Source organism: Orcinus orca, chromosome 15 (genome assembly GCF_937001465.1).
Source record: "Orcinus orca chromosome 15, mOrcOrc1.1, whole genome shotgun sequence".
Lineage (NCBI taxonomy): Eukaryota > Metazoa > Chordata > Mammalia > Artiodactyla > Delphinidae > Orcinus > Orcinus orca.
Genome location: NC_064573.1, coordinates 69,863,505 through 69,876,211, shown reverse-complemented (window position 1 = coordinate 69,876,211; position 12,707 = coordinate 69,863,505). Strand labels below are relative to the sequence as shown.

At 49.5% G+C, this 12,707-nt stretch overlaps 1 protein-coding gene across 5 annotated transcripts in view; it reads left to right on the top strand.

The window, feature by feature from the left end:
* SEZ6L (seizure related 6 homolog like) overlaps window positions 1-12,707 on the top strand; it is a 201,992-nt gene that overhangs the window by 76,711 nt on the left and 112,574 nt on the right. The gene's annotated exons all lie outside the window — the stretch shown is intronic.

Genomic DNA, 12,707 nt, shown 5'->3' with positions numbered 1-12,707 from the left:
CAAGAGGCAGCGGCGTAAGAAGCGAGGTCGAGAAAGTGCGCACAGCGGCGACGAACACAGTCAGAGCAAAAGTAGTGGCCGCTGATCGGGTGCTGACAGTAAGCCGGGCTCCGCGCACTTACTTCATTTATTCTCACAATAGCTGCGTGCGATAGGTCCTGTTTTCACCCTCGGTGTGCGAATGGTGAGCCTGGAGCTCTGAGGGGGGTGTGTGCCTCAATGGAGGCCCAGGCAGCCAGGCAGGAATCACCAGTCCCCCCCCAGGAAGTCAAACCAGCCCCATCTGACCCCAAACCACTAGGTTAGCCTGCCTCTCAAAATAACTAGAGCATGTCATTCTGTTCTTGTTTTTAGAACACATCGTTTTAACTGCTGAGTAGGAACTACAGAAAGCATGCACCCAGTTTGGGGGTGGGGTGGGGTGAGCCCTTGGCAGTGGCTTTAGCACCCCGTCCCCAGCACACACCCTAGTGTCTTGCACATTGACTGACACGTTCATTCAAAGCCTTTCTGAGCACCGTCAGGCAGGCGTCTGCCCCCTGTTTCTTTAATGTTCACAGAGCATCATTTTGTCCATCCGGTCCACGAGGAGGGACCGTGCTAACCCTCACTTTGTAGAGGAGGAAACAGAGGCTTGTGAACCCAAGCCCCCAGGACTCCGGAGCCCAAGTTCTTTGACTTTTCATCCACTAGAGGGATGGATTCAAGACGAGACCAGCCCCCAGCCTCCAAATCCTTCCAGTTCCACGTGCTGCCTCTTCCTCAGACCCAAGGGGCAGTTTATCCCACTTGGGTGTCTTATCAACATGAAACCACCGTGGTGTTCTGATGCCTGAGCCACGGAGGTCATAAAACATTCTCTCGTGTCACTTTGCACATTGGAGAAACGCACCTGAAACCTGCCGGCTTGACCTTGGGCTGCTGCATGCAGACCCAAGCAGGAAGCCATTCATTTCAATGTCATCCTCTTCCCTCTCCGACCTCCCACAGCACCCCTCGGGCCCCCACCTGCAGCTCAGCCTCAGCTTAACTCAGGGAGGGCGGCTTCCCTCCACCAGCCAGGGGCTGGGGCTTCTTGAGCTACAAATATCATTGAATCATGGGATTTATTTTGTTCCTTCCTTATCATTCACTGGTGTCTCTCAGGCTCTGTTTCTCCCCCTGGCAGGGGTGCCCTCACTGTACCTTCCGCAGGGCGGGGCCCAGAGTAGACGCATGAGAAATGCGTCTGGCTTGACGCCCATGCCTTTGCTCACGCTGTTCACTGTGTCTCATGTGCCCTCTCCCCTTCTCGCATGTTTGACTCCTCCTTGCAAAGGCTGCAACAACCCACCCCTCCTCCTTGGTGGAAGGGAAGTCCCATTCATCAGGGGCCTTCTCTGTTTGGGCAACTGGTAGACAGGGCTGGCCCTGAAAAGGGGACTTGGAACTCAGGACAGAGTGATGTGGAATCAGCCCCTGCCGTTTGACAGTTGGGTGAATGTGGGCACGTTGTCTCTCTTCCCTGAGCTCCATCAAATGGGGTGATAACGGTACCTGCCTTACTTGGTTGTTGGGAGGAGTGGGAAGGTGATTCATGTAGAAGCATCTGGTCCTGTGCCTGGCAGGCGGCAGGCACTTAATGTAACACTTTGAGCAATTTAAATACTAACTTTCATGCTGCCATTTACAGAGCCGCTGCTGTGTCATGGGCCCTAGGGTAGATATTCCAGAGGCATCATTTAGTCCAGAGGAACCAGGCACTTACTATGCGCCGGGCACTGTTTCAGGCACTTGGAATTCATCAGTGAAAGAAAAATACAGATGATAAAGCCTCGCCCTCACTGGGGGCTGGGAGGTGGTCAGGGAAGGTCTCATGAAGGTGTGATGTTTGTTGTCCGTGTCCACCAGTTCCCCAGCACCAAGGACCTTGCCACGTGCAGACAGAGGAGGGTGACTGTTGCAGCAGACCGTTGAAGGAGTGAGTCACGTGGACACTTCAGAGATGGGCATCCCCGGCTGTTCATTCATTTCATCCCCACGAGCTCTGTCGGGGTATTATGATCCCTGTTCGAGAGTTGATGAGGCTGACACTCAGAGAGGCTGAAGATCACAGAGCTAGCAGGGGACATCCTGGTAGCTCCAAAGTCAAAATATAAGACCTTGTTATGATCCAGAGGTTAGTGCCCCAGGGCACTCTTGCGCCCCTCCTGTGCTGCCCCAGCCGGTTCCCAGCTCCTATCAGCTCTACTTCCGGGAATCAAGCACAGGTTGTGTCACACGCCCGTGGCTTTGTCTTATGCCCTCCAAGGGGCCCGGCACTGGATGGAGCAGAAAGAAAGGGAAACATCACCTTCTTGCTCTGGGCTTGCCTCCTCCATCTTCGAAAGCGAGTCTCAGAACATCTGCTCAACCAAGCCCCAGCATATTAAACAGCCGCCGAGAATGTATTGTTACCTCCTTCAATACATAGCAATTACATGGCGTGGTTTGCTCATTAGCGAGAAATTGACACAGACGCAATCCTGCTTTTGAAATTGCCACTAATCTTACTGCACCTATTTGGGAAGAAGGCGGGAGGAGGAGAAAAAAAAAAAGTTGGTAATAACCATTTCATGATATTTTAAAAACAAACACTTCCAGACTCCCTTAAAAATAGCTTTTGGGGCTTTCAGGCTCCTGTTTTATTTTAAGAGGAGGCCCTTTGCCTCATGCCACAGGCTGGCGTTACTCTCTGTCAACGTCATGGGCTCAAAAGTCATATGTACCCAGGCACAAGGAACAAGGGAGCCCCGGGGTCCGAGCCTGGCTTCCTCGAGGCTATTAAAAGTGAGATGCTGGGCTTCCCTGGTGGTGCAGTGGTTGAGAGTCCGCCTGCCGATGCAGGGGACACGGGTTCGTGCCCCGGTCCGGGAGGATCCCACATGCTGTGGAGCGGCTGGGCCCATGAGCCATGGCTGGTGAGCCTGCGCGTCCAGAGCCTGTGCTCCGCAACGGGAGAGGCCATGACAGTGAGAGGACTGCGTACCGCAAAAAAAAAAAAAAAAAAAAAAAAAAGTGAGATGCTGTGATTAGTCAGGTGTTACGGGATTGGTGTACACATCAATGACAACCATCATACCTAAGAGGCTTGTGGAAAACTGACTTTTGGGGGGTTGATGGGGGGATGCAGATGCCTTCACTGGTGTCCCCAGGGCTCAGAGAGGGGGAGTCAGTTGCCCAAATCACACAGCTCTCCCTGAAGCTGGCATTCAGACTTGCTGCCCAGACTGGCTGCTAGGACCACAGTGCTACATTTCCCACCTCTGTCTCTGTCCACAGGGCCATGTGCCATGCCCAGCACAGAGGCTCACTGCACAGAGTGGGCACTCAATAAACATCCTAACGCTGCCTCCCGAGGCTCTCCTTTGCCGATACCCTCCAGGCCTTGGGTCTGTCTCATTCTGTTTTTGTTTTTTTCGCTGCACCGCGTGGCACGCGGGATCTTAGTTCCCTGACCAGGGATCGAACCCATGCCCTCTGCATTGGAAGCGTGGATTCTTAACCACTGGACCGCCAGGGAAGTCGCGGGTCCATCTCATTCTGTAGGAGGCAGGCTGCCTTGGGTTGAAGCCCCTCTTTGGCTGGGCGATCTTGGGCAAATCTCTCTACCTCTCTGAGTCTTTTCTTCCTTATTTGGAAAATCGAGATATTGATGATAAATACATCTTGAGTTTGTTGGCTGATTGGTGAGAGCCATGTGCAGTGATGGGGCCGAAAGTGCCTGAGAACCTGGCAAAGTGGTTTAGGAGTCATGCTATTACTCTGGAATTGATCACTCCTTGGAGAACATGCTGGGGCTCAGTCTTGGGTTAACGAGAAACTTCTTCAGAGCTTAGCACAGGACTTGGTTCTCAGTGAAGACTTGCCAAAGGAATGCATCCGTTCATCTGAAAAAGTACAGATAGAGCACCTACTCTTGCCAGGCAGTGGTCTAGGAGCTGGGGATGCAGGGAACAAACATATGGTCCTGTCCTCATGGAGTTGATATTCTAGTGAAGAAGTGTGTCTGTGCCCAGAGCTGCTGTCATAAAGTACCACAAACTGGGGGGATTACAACAACAGAAATGTCTTTTCTCATGGGTCTGGAGGCCAGATGTCTGAAATCAAGGTATCGGGAAGGTTGATTCCTTCTGGAGGCCCTGAGGGACAGTCTGTTCTGTGCCTCTCTCCAGGTTTCTGGTGGTCGCCAGCAACTCTTGGCATCCCTGGCTTGTAGATGCATCATTCCAGTCTCTGCCTCTCTGCCATCCCACGGCATGGTCGCTTCTCTGTCTGTGTCCAAATTCCTCTCATCTTGTAGGGGCACCAGTTATTGAATTAGGGTCTACCCCAATCCAGTATGACCTCGTATTAACTTGATGACATCCTCAAAGACCCCATTTCCAAATAAGGCCACATTCATGAGTACTGGGGGTTAGGGCTGGAGCATATCTTTTTGGTGTAGACAATTTGACCCACTGTGAGGAGACAGAAGGTAAACAAACATACAGAGAATGTGTCAGAGAGTGGGAGGTTCCACCTTACTTGAAGACAATTAAGAAGGACAATTAAGAATTAAGAGGATTTCAAGTGATGAATGGGCAGAGGAAGCCTCTGGGAGGAGGTGACATTGAGCAGAGAGAGTGAATGAATGAGGGCATGAGCCATGCAGATACCTGAGGGAACAGCATTCAGATTGAGAGAAGAGCAAGTGCAAAGGCCCTGAGGCAGCATTGTGCTCAGGATGTGCAAGGAGGCCAGGGCGCTGGAGCTGAGAGTGAGGGGGCAGATAAGATCAGCCGTGTGGGGCAAGCTATCATCTTAGAGACCAGCGGCTTCAGCTGTTATTCAGAACGAGAGGGAAACCATTGCAGGGTTTTGAGCCATGGAGTGACTTTGTTGTGTCTGAGGTTTTATAAGCATCACTGTAGCCGACGCATGGAAAACAGATCGCAAAGGGATCAGGGATGGTAGCAGGGCAACTAAATGAAGAGGAGAGAGAGCACTGAAGTTCATCAGAAGACTTGGTCTGGTGATTCTGTTTAACCCATTAAGGCCCCCAGAGAAGAAAAATCAGCAGAGTGGCCCATCGCCCAAGTGGCGTGTGGGTGGAAGCTGAGAAGCCCTGGAATGAGGGAAAGTCACAATGGCCTTTGATGCAAATAAATCCAAAATATATTTGCTTCCTGAGCACCAGTGACTAGAACTTACCACCACGAGGTGCTCAGGAGGTAAATGAAGAGTGCAGGCTCCCTAAACTCAAAGGACTTACAGAGAAGAGGCAAAGGTGCTTTGTACACACACAGCTCGCCCCAGTGAGCTTCCAGAATAGAGAGACATTGGTTCTAAAAGGGGAATCTAGGAAGTCTTACTGGAGGAGGTGGTGGCTTAGCTGAGCCTTTTAAGGATGAGTAGGATTTTGGCAGAAAGAGTTGGGATGGAGACCTGCCTGGTCTTGGAGGAGGAACTTTGAGGAAGGATGTTGAACTTGACTTTGTCTCATGGACGACTGAAGCAGAGGGTCTGCTAAGGGTAGGAGAAATCGGCGTTTTTCACTTTTCATTCCCCTCTCTTCCTTTCCTTGCTGAGTGTCTACGGTGAGCCTGGAGCTGTGCTAGGCACCAGGGAAGCAACAATGAACAAGGGAGACCTGGTCCATCTTGGAGCCCATGGACTGATGGGGTTTTAATGCTTGTGTGTTTCTATATTATGAAGAAGGGGGGCATTTTTAATATCAGAACAAAGAGTTTGTGCTTGCTTTGTCAGGCACTGGGGCTCCATGGCAGGTTTTAAGCAGGGGAATGACATGATTTGAACTGGAGAAGAGATAATCATTAGGGCAGCACGTATAGGATGGATTGGAAGGAGGCCAAAGGCCGGGAGACAAGTGTGCATCAAAGGAAGGCCTGCAGTTGTGCCCTGCCTTTAACTGGGCTTTCTGGTCAACCCAGCCCCTGTGTGGAAAGGAAGCGAGGGACAGAGCATCAGGGGAGGGACAATGGGCTGCAGGTCTGGGAAGGGATGAAGGGTTTCCATGGCAACTTTTGCTTGCCCGTAGCTAAGGTAGCTCTGCAATTCCCCAGGCATCATTCCTGTGGACCTTGAAGCCAGCATCCCTGGCAGCTGAAAGCTTGACTTTAGATAGACTGGAATATAGTAGGATTGGAAGAGGAGAGGTAGAGAGAGTCGGGCAAAGCTGTTCTGCTGGAATTGGGGTACGGGCTTCCAGGCAGCCCTTGAAATGCCCCTGTACCACTTCTTCCTCCCTTTTCCAGGCAGGGATTCTCCCAAGCCTGCCCTTGCCCCTGGGCTTACATCCTACCCCATGGGGGCTTAGGGCATTTGGAAAATGGGCTGACGGTGCCTCCTTTCAGGGTTCTTGTGATGACTTGCAATACTGTTTGCCAAGCTCCCTACACAATGCCCGGCCCAGGGGAATTAGCACCAAATGCTGGCGGTTATTGCTTTCTTTGGCATTGTTATTAAAGAATGCTGGCCTGGGTATCAGGATACCAGGTCCTCCTCTCAGGCCGGCCACTGCCTGGAGTGTGACCTTGAGAGAGTCACTTCCCTTCTTTCCGCTGTCCTTCTGCCATATGGAGATGTTACACTTTCCTATGTGCTGCAGGCTTTTAGGCTGATTATTATTGTTGTTGTTACTATTATTATTGTATTGTCGCTAGTATTAGTACTATTATTATAACCCCTATCCTGTTGGTCCCTTCTGCAAAGGGCAAAGATCATGAGTCCTACAAGCAGTCCCCTTAGTGGAGAATGTGAATTATTATACCAAAGCAGACAATGCAGCACCCTTTCGTCTTCCCTTTTTGAGACATAATTAGAGGAAAGAGCTCATGGAAATTAAATACTGTATCATATATACATCAAGGCAGGATTGCTTGTGGGTATTGAGAGTAATTAGGCAGGTTAATCCTTAAATGTTCATTTGTCTGAGTCTTAATAATTGACCCAAATCTTCTGTCCCTGAGTTCCCACACCAGGTCTGGGTTGTATATCCATTTCCAAACTAGACGATGCTAAATTCGATTGAGAATCCCGAATTCAGACACTTATGAGACATGCCCTCCACCTCCTGTAGAAGAAAAGCACATTCATAGAACAGGTTTAGTTCACTGCTACATTCTTAACCCTCACCCAGTGGCAATAGGTGACACATTGGTTGGAAGGGACAAAGAGAGGGAAGGGGGGGGCATGTTGCTTTCTGAGCCGTTAATCTGGAGAGGAAAGTAGAAGCAGACCCTCTCATATGTGTCTCAGTGGAAAAGCCAATTATTTGCCCCTGGCCCCAGTCTTTCTTTCCTTTTACTCAACGACGCCCAAAGGAAGAAAATAAATATGTCTAAGATGCGAGAGCATCAGAGCTGCAGACCTTCTAGCACTCCTCCTCACAACAGAGTCAATTAACTGATGACATTTCTCCTGGGTTGTTGTCGTTAATTGAATTAAATGAGAGAATATTGGTTGAGTACTTAGCACTGCGCCTGGAAATGTTTATTGCACAGAATTGCATCAGTAACGGGCAGCAACTCTTAGCGTCGTTGTTGCTGTTCTTAATTAGTTATTAATAACCCCCTTCCTTAGCACAGCACTTTGGGACTTCCTCCATTTTCCAACGCATTTCCTGATGACACCATCTGGGTCTCAGTTTTCCCGTCAGACAAGTGGGGTTGACAGTGCAAACCATGTGAAGGTGTCAGGAGGCCATTCACACAGGGCTACGTGTGCGAGTGCATTGCAAACTCTGGAGGGGTTTACAAGCATCGAGACGTGTTGCTTTTTGCTGTCTGAGTGGAGAGGCAGCGGTAGCTCTGTCATGACTGTAGGAAGAGCCCAGAGTCTCATCCCATGGTGTGAAATGACTGCCTGGCTTTCCTCTTTTTGCCCAGACCTTTTTTTGACTCAGGTGCACACGAGACCCAAGTAGACAAGGGGCATCGGTAGGGCGGAGAGGTCCCAACTCTGTCATTAGTGGCATAGGTGAAAGCACAGAGTTGGGCTTTACAGAATCTGGGTTTAAGCCTGAGCTCTGCCACTTCCTCAGACACATCACCCTCTCTCCTGGGTTAATCATGCCCCCTCCAAATTCATGTCGACCTGGAATCTCAGAATGTGACCTTACTTGGATATGACTTGGATAGTTGGGTCTTTGGAGATGTAATTGGTTGAGATGAGGTCATACTGGACTAGGGTGGGCCCTAAAGACATGTGTCCTCCTAAGAAGGCCGTGTGCAGATGCAGAGGAGATAGGAACACTCAGGGATGAAGGAAGCAGAGGCTGGAGCGATGCAGCTACAAGCCAGGGAGTGCCGAGGATGGCTGGGAGCTCCCGGAAGCTGGCGGGGCCAAGCAAGGAAGCTCTTCTAGAGCCTTCAGAGGGTGCTTGGCCCTGCAAACACCTCGATCTCAGACTTCTAGCCTCCAGACAAGGAATGCTAAGAATGACTGGGAGCTCCCAGAAGCTGGCGGAGGCCAGGAAGGAATCTCTTCAGAGGGTGACTGGCCCTGCAGACACCTTGATTTGGGTCTTCTGGCCTCCAGATCTGCAAGAGAACAAGTTTCTGTTATTTTAAAGCACCCAGTTGGTGGTAATTTGTTCCGGCAGCAACAGGAAATGAATATGCCCTCTCTAGGCCTCGGGTTCCTATAAAATGGGGACAAGATAATACAGGCTTGCATGTGGCTAGGTGGGTGCTGTGAGATGATCCATGTAAAGCTCTTAGAATGATGCTGGGCACATACATGGTCGCCCAGTGATCATGCCTGGACACCCGACTCTGAGCAAGACGACCAGAGCTCCGCTGTGCCTCAGTCACAGGCCGCCAGCCTGGACGCAGAAGCCGCTGCGTGTCCACAGGATTGCAGGGATGGGCGAAGTGACAGTGCAATAGCTGGACAGAGGCCCTGACGACCACCCAGCAACAGGACCTACTGTGCCCCAGGCACTTTGTACACATTGTCACGCCGAATACCCAGAAAGCCCTTCAGTCGCAACGTCATTACACTACCTTCCTAATCTGTAAAATGGGAATAATGACATTACTACCTCACAGAGTCACGATTCGGGTTAACTAAGGAAACACAATGCCTTGCACATAAGTATTTAATAAGTGGGAATTACTGTTGGTATTTAGATTATTATAATTATCTCTTTTTCACAGTTGAGAAAGTAAGGTGCAGAGAGGCAGAGTAGCTCACCCCAAGCTGCACAGCCATCAGGCACTGGACCTGGGACCTGGGCATAGGATTCTGACTGTGGCCTCTTGCATCTCAGGCTGTCTCTGGAGAAGCGCCTTTTCTCCTGCTTGTAGCAAGGAGATGGGATGTTTGGGGTTGAGGGTGGGGTTTTCAGTTGAAAACCAAAGGTTCAGCTGATGGTGCATGAAATGCCAACCCTGTTTTTCGGGGTGTTGATGGAAAGGAAATCTGGTTTTGAGGCCAAGAACCCCATGTGGTGCTTCCTACTACAAGCTTGGTGCAAACCGCTCAGTGGCAGAAGTTGCCCTGCAAGGCTGCCCGGCTAGTGGGTATGAACCCCGCTGATATCCATGCATTTCTAAGTCAGCACTGCGTCCCCAGAGGCTACCCCAGGGCCTGCAAAGACTGGGAGGGAGTCAGGCATTGTGCTGTGTGAATATTTGAGGTCAGGGGGTTGGAGCACATTCGGAGTCAGCTCTGCATTCAAATCCCATCTCTGCCCCTCCAACAGAGTTTGGGTCCGTATGCTTCACCTTCCTGAGCCTGTTGCCTCCTCTGCAAAATGGGAATATGGCCAGTGCTGGCCTATCTCAGGATAAATGCGTGGTAAGACAGAAAAGTGCCCTTAGTCGGGACGCAGTGGTATTTGTGGAGTTGGAAAGCCTCACCCCAGGGCCAGGAAAACTCACACTCCCTGAGCCAGGGAGGGCCTCTGTCTCCAAACACATGTTCAGATCTTGTCTGTTGGAGCAAAGGGGTAGGTCTGTATGCAACCACTTGTGCACTGGCACAGTTGGGGTCTGCTCTCCACTCCCCTGCTTCATCCCCTGAAGGCTTGCAGAGTCCAGAGCTCACTCCCATCATCTGAAGCACCCCCATGTAAAGCGATGACCTGAGATCACCCACCCCCATGGAAACCCACGGGGGCAGCCTTACTCTAAGGGTGGTCTGCAGCACATCCCCTGGGAAGTAGTTAGAAATGCAGAATCTTGGACCTCATCCCAGACTTACTGAATCAGAATCTGCACTTTAACATGATCCCTGGTGACTCACGTATACACATTGAAGTTTAAGAAGCACTGGGCTAGAGAATAAGAAGAAAGGAAAGGGTTAGGGAGAAAAGAACTGTGGAATTGAGTTTTTTAGTGATTTATGTACTTACTTGGTACTTATTGTGGTTTCACATCTGAAGGTCACACTCTACCCGAGACCCTTGAAAAACCTTTTGGCAGAGCCGTTCCTCACCAAGTGTCTGACAGCCTGCAATGTTCTTGAAATGAACACAGTGATATTAATAATGGTAGCAAACAGTCTTCGAGCCCTAACTCTGGGCCAGGCACTGTGCTAAGAGTTTTGGGAGCATTATATCATTTAATCCTCGTACCCACCTGGAGGGGTGGGTCTTATTAGTCTCCCTCATTTTACAGACTTGGAATCCAAAGTGACGTGGCTGGTTCAGAGTCACACAGCATGTCAGTTACAAGCTGGGCTTGGAACCAGGTCCTCCTGCCGCTAGGTCCCCCCGCCCAGCCTGGCTGACCATCCTTATTTACTGGGAGGATGTCTCCAGTGTATCCTTGGTCCAGCTTCTGCTCCTGCGTGAAATGCATCTGCTCACAAACCTTTCACCTGCTTTATTGTCATTGCTGCTACTATTGTTGTTTGTTGTTTGTTTGTTTGTTTTGATTGTCCCCAGACCTTTATTCAGGCTGTTCATCCTACCTCCCACTTACAATGCCCTTTCTCAACATCCTCATCTGCGTTAAAAATGGCAGATGAAAAGATATTAGAACCCTTGCTTTCTTCGTTTTTGAATCCACAGTGACTAAGTTGTTGCTGGTACATAATAGGCACCCAGGAGATGTTTGTTGAATTTAGTTCATGTCTTTAGCTGAATTATCATTTAGTTCGGGATCATTAGTCTATTATTACTTCACTAAACTATTTAGTTGAATTTAGTTTGTTGCATACATTCTTAATGAGGGCAATATTGAACCCAGTGGGACGAAGATTAGTTCTTGGGGTCCTGTGTATGTATAAAGCACAGACCTACATACAGTACATAAAGAGATATATAGTCTAGCTGCAGGATTAAATTTTCATGGAAAAAATGATCTTAAAACCCTGCTGGGATGGGTGATAATGAAAAAGAAAAGATTTGATAAACACAGGTTTATAATTTATTCAGAGTTATCCTTTTAAAGATCTAGAACACAAATAGAGTGCATAATTACGTAATTCACCAACATGAACCATGAGTAGAAAACTCATGGGAGACGTTCATCCTTCATAGAGGTCAAGTAAATGCATCTGATAGTGTCCTTGAGGGACCACATTATGCTGAATAAATTAGCTTAAAATGTTTAAACCAATAAGGCTGGGTGCTGGCAAGGTTACTGTAACATTGGTAAGCAAGGATGTTTGTAATTTGAAAGACCCCTTAGGAAGGCAGTGTGGCAGTTTCGTTCAGCTAGAGCTGTAAAAATCTTCATGCCCTTTGACCAAAGAATTTCATTCTGGGTCTGTGCTTGGCAGTGGATTTGATGGTAGCAGAAGTTGTATGCGTGAAGATGCTCATTAGCTAAAGCTAGCACTGGAAAAGGAAGAGAGGGAAGGAGGGAGATATGTCCCCCCAGAATCAACACGTGATGAAGCATCTAGCAGAGTACTGAGCTGAGTACGTGGTAAATGCTCCAAAGGCAGTGGCTTCCCCGGACCTCCCCTCCCAGCTGGCAGTCAGTTAGGAAGAATTGAGTATCTGTCCCATCTGCGGGGTTTTGGGAAAGAAGTACAATGTCAGGGGTCATAGGGAGGAAGGTCTGGAAGACAACCCCAGCAAAGCTAGAACCCTGGACAGCTGCCGAGGCAGGGGGACATCCTACATGGCTCTTTGTCAGTGGGTGGGTGTCTGCAGGCATGAATGTGAGGGCTGTTTCCTGACCTCAGAATTCTTTTTTTCAAATAAAGTATAGTTGAGGACTTCCCTGGTAGTGCAGTGGTTAAGAATCCGCCTGCAAATGCGGGGGACACAGGTTCAATCCCTCATCTGGGAACATCCCACATGCCGCAGAGCAACTAAGCCCGTGCGCCACAACTACTGAGCCTGCGCTCTAGAGCCTGCAAGCCACAACTACTGAGCCCACGTGCCACAACTACTGAAGCCCGTGTGCTCTAGAGCCCGTGCTCCGCAACAAGAGAAGCCACAGCAATGAGAAGCCTGCGCACCGCAACGAAGAGTAGCCCCTGCTCTCTGCAGCTAGAGAAAGCCCGCGTGCGGCGACGAAGACCTAACGCAGCAAAAAAAAAGCATGCTTACAGAAGCATCAAAAGCAAAACATAACACACACACACACACACACAAAAAGTATAGTTGATTTACAATGTTGTGTTAATTTCTGCTGAACAGCAAAGTGATTCCGTTATACACACATATATATACACATTCTATTTTTATATTCTTTGCCATTATGGTTTATCATAGGATATCGAAT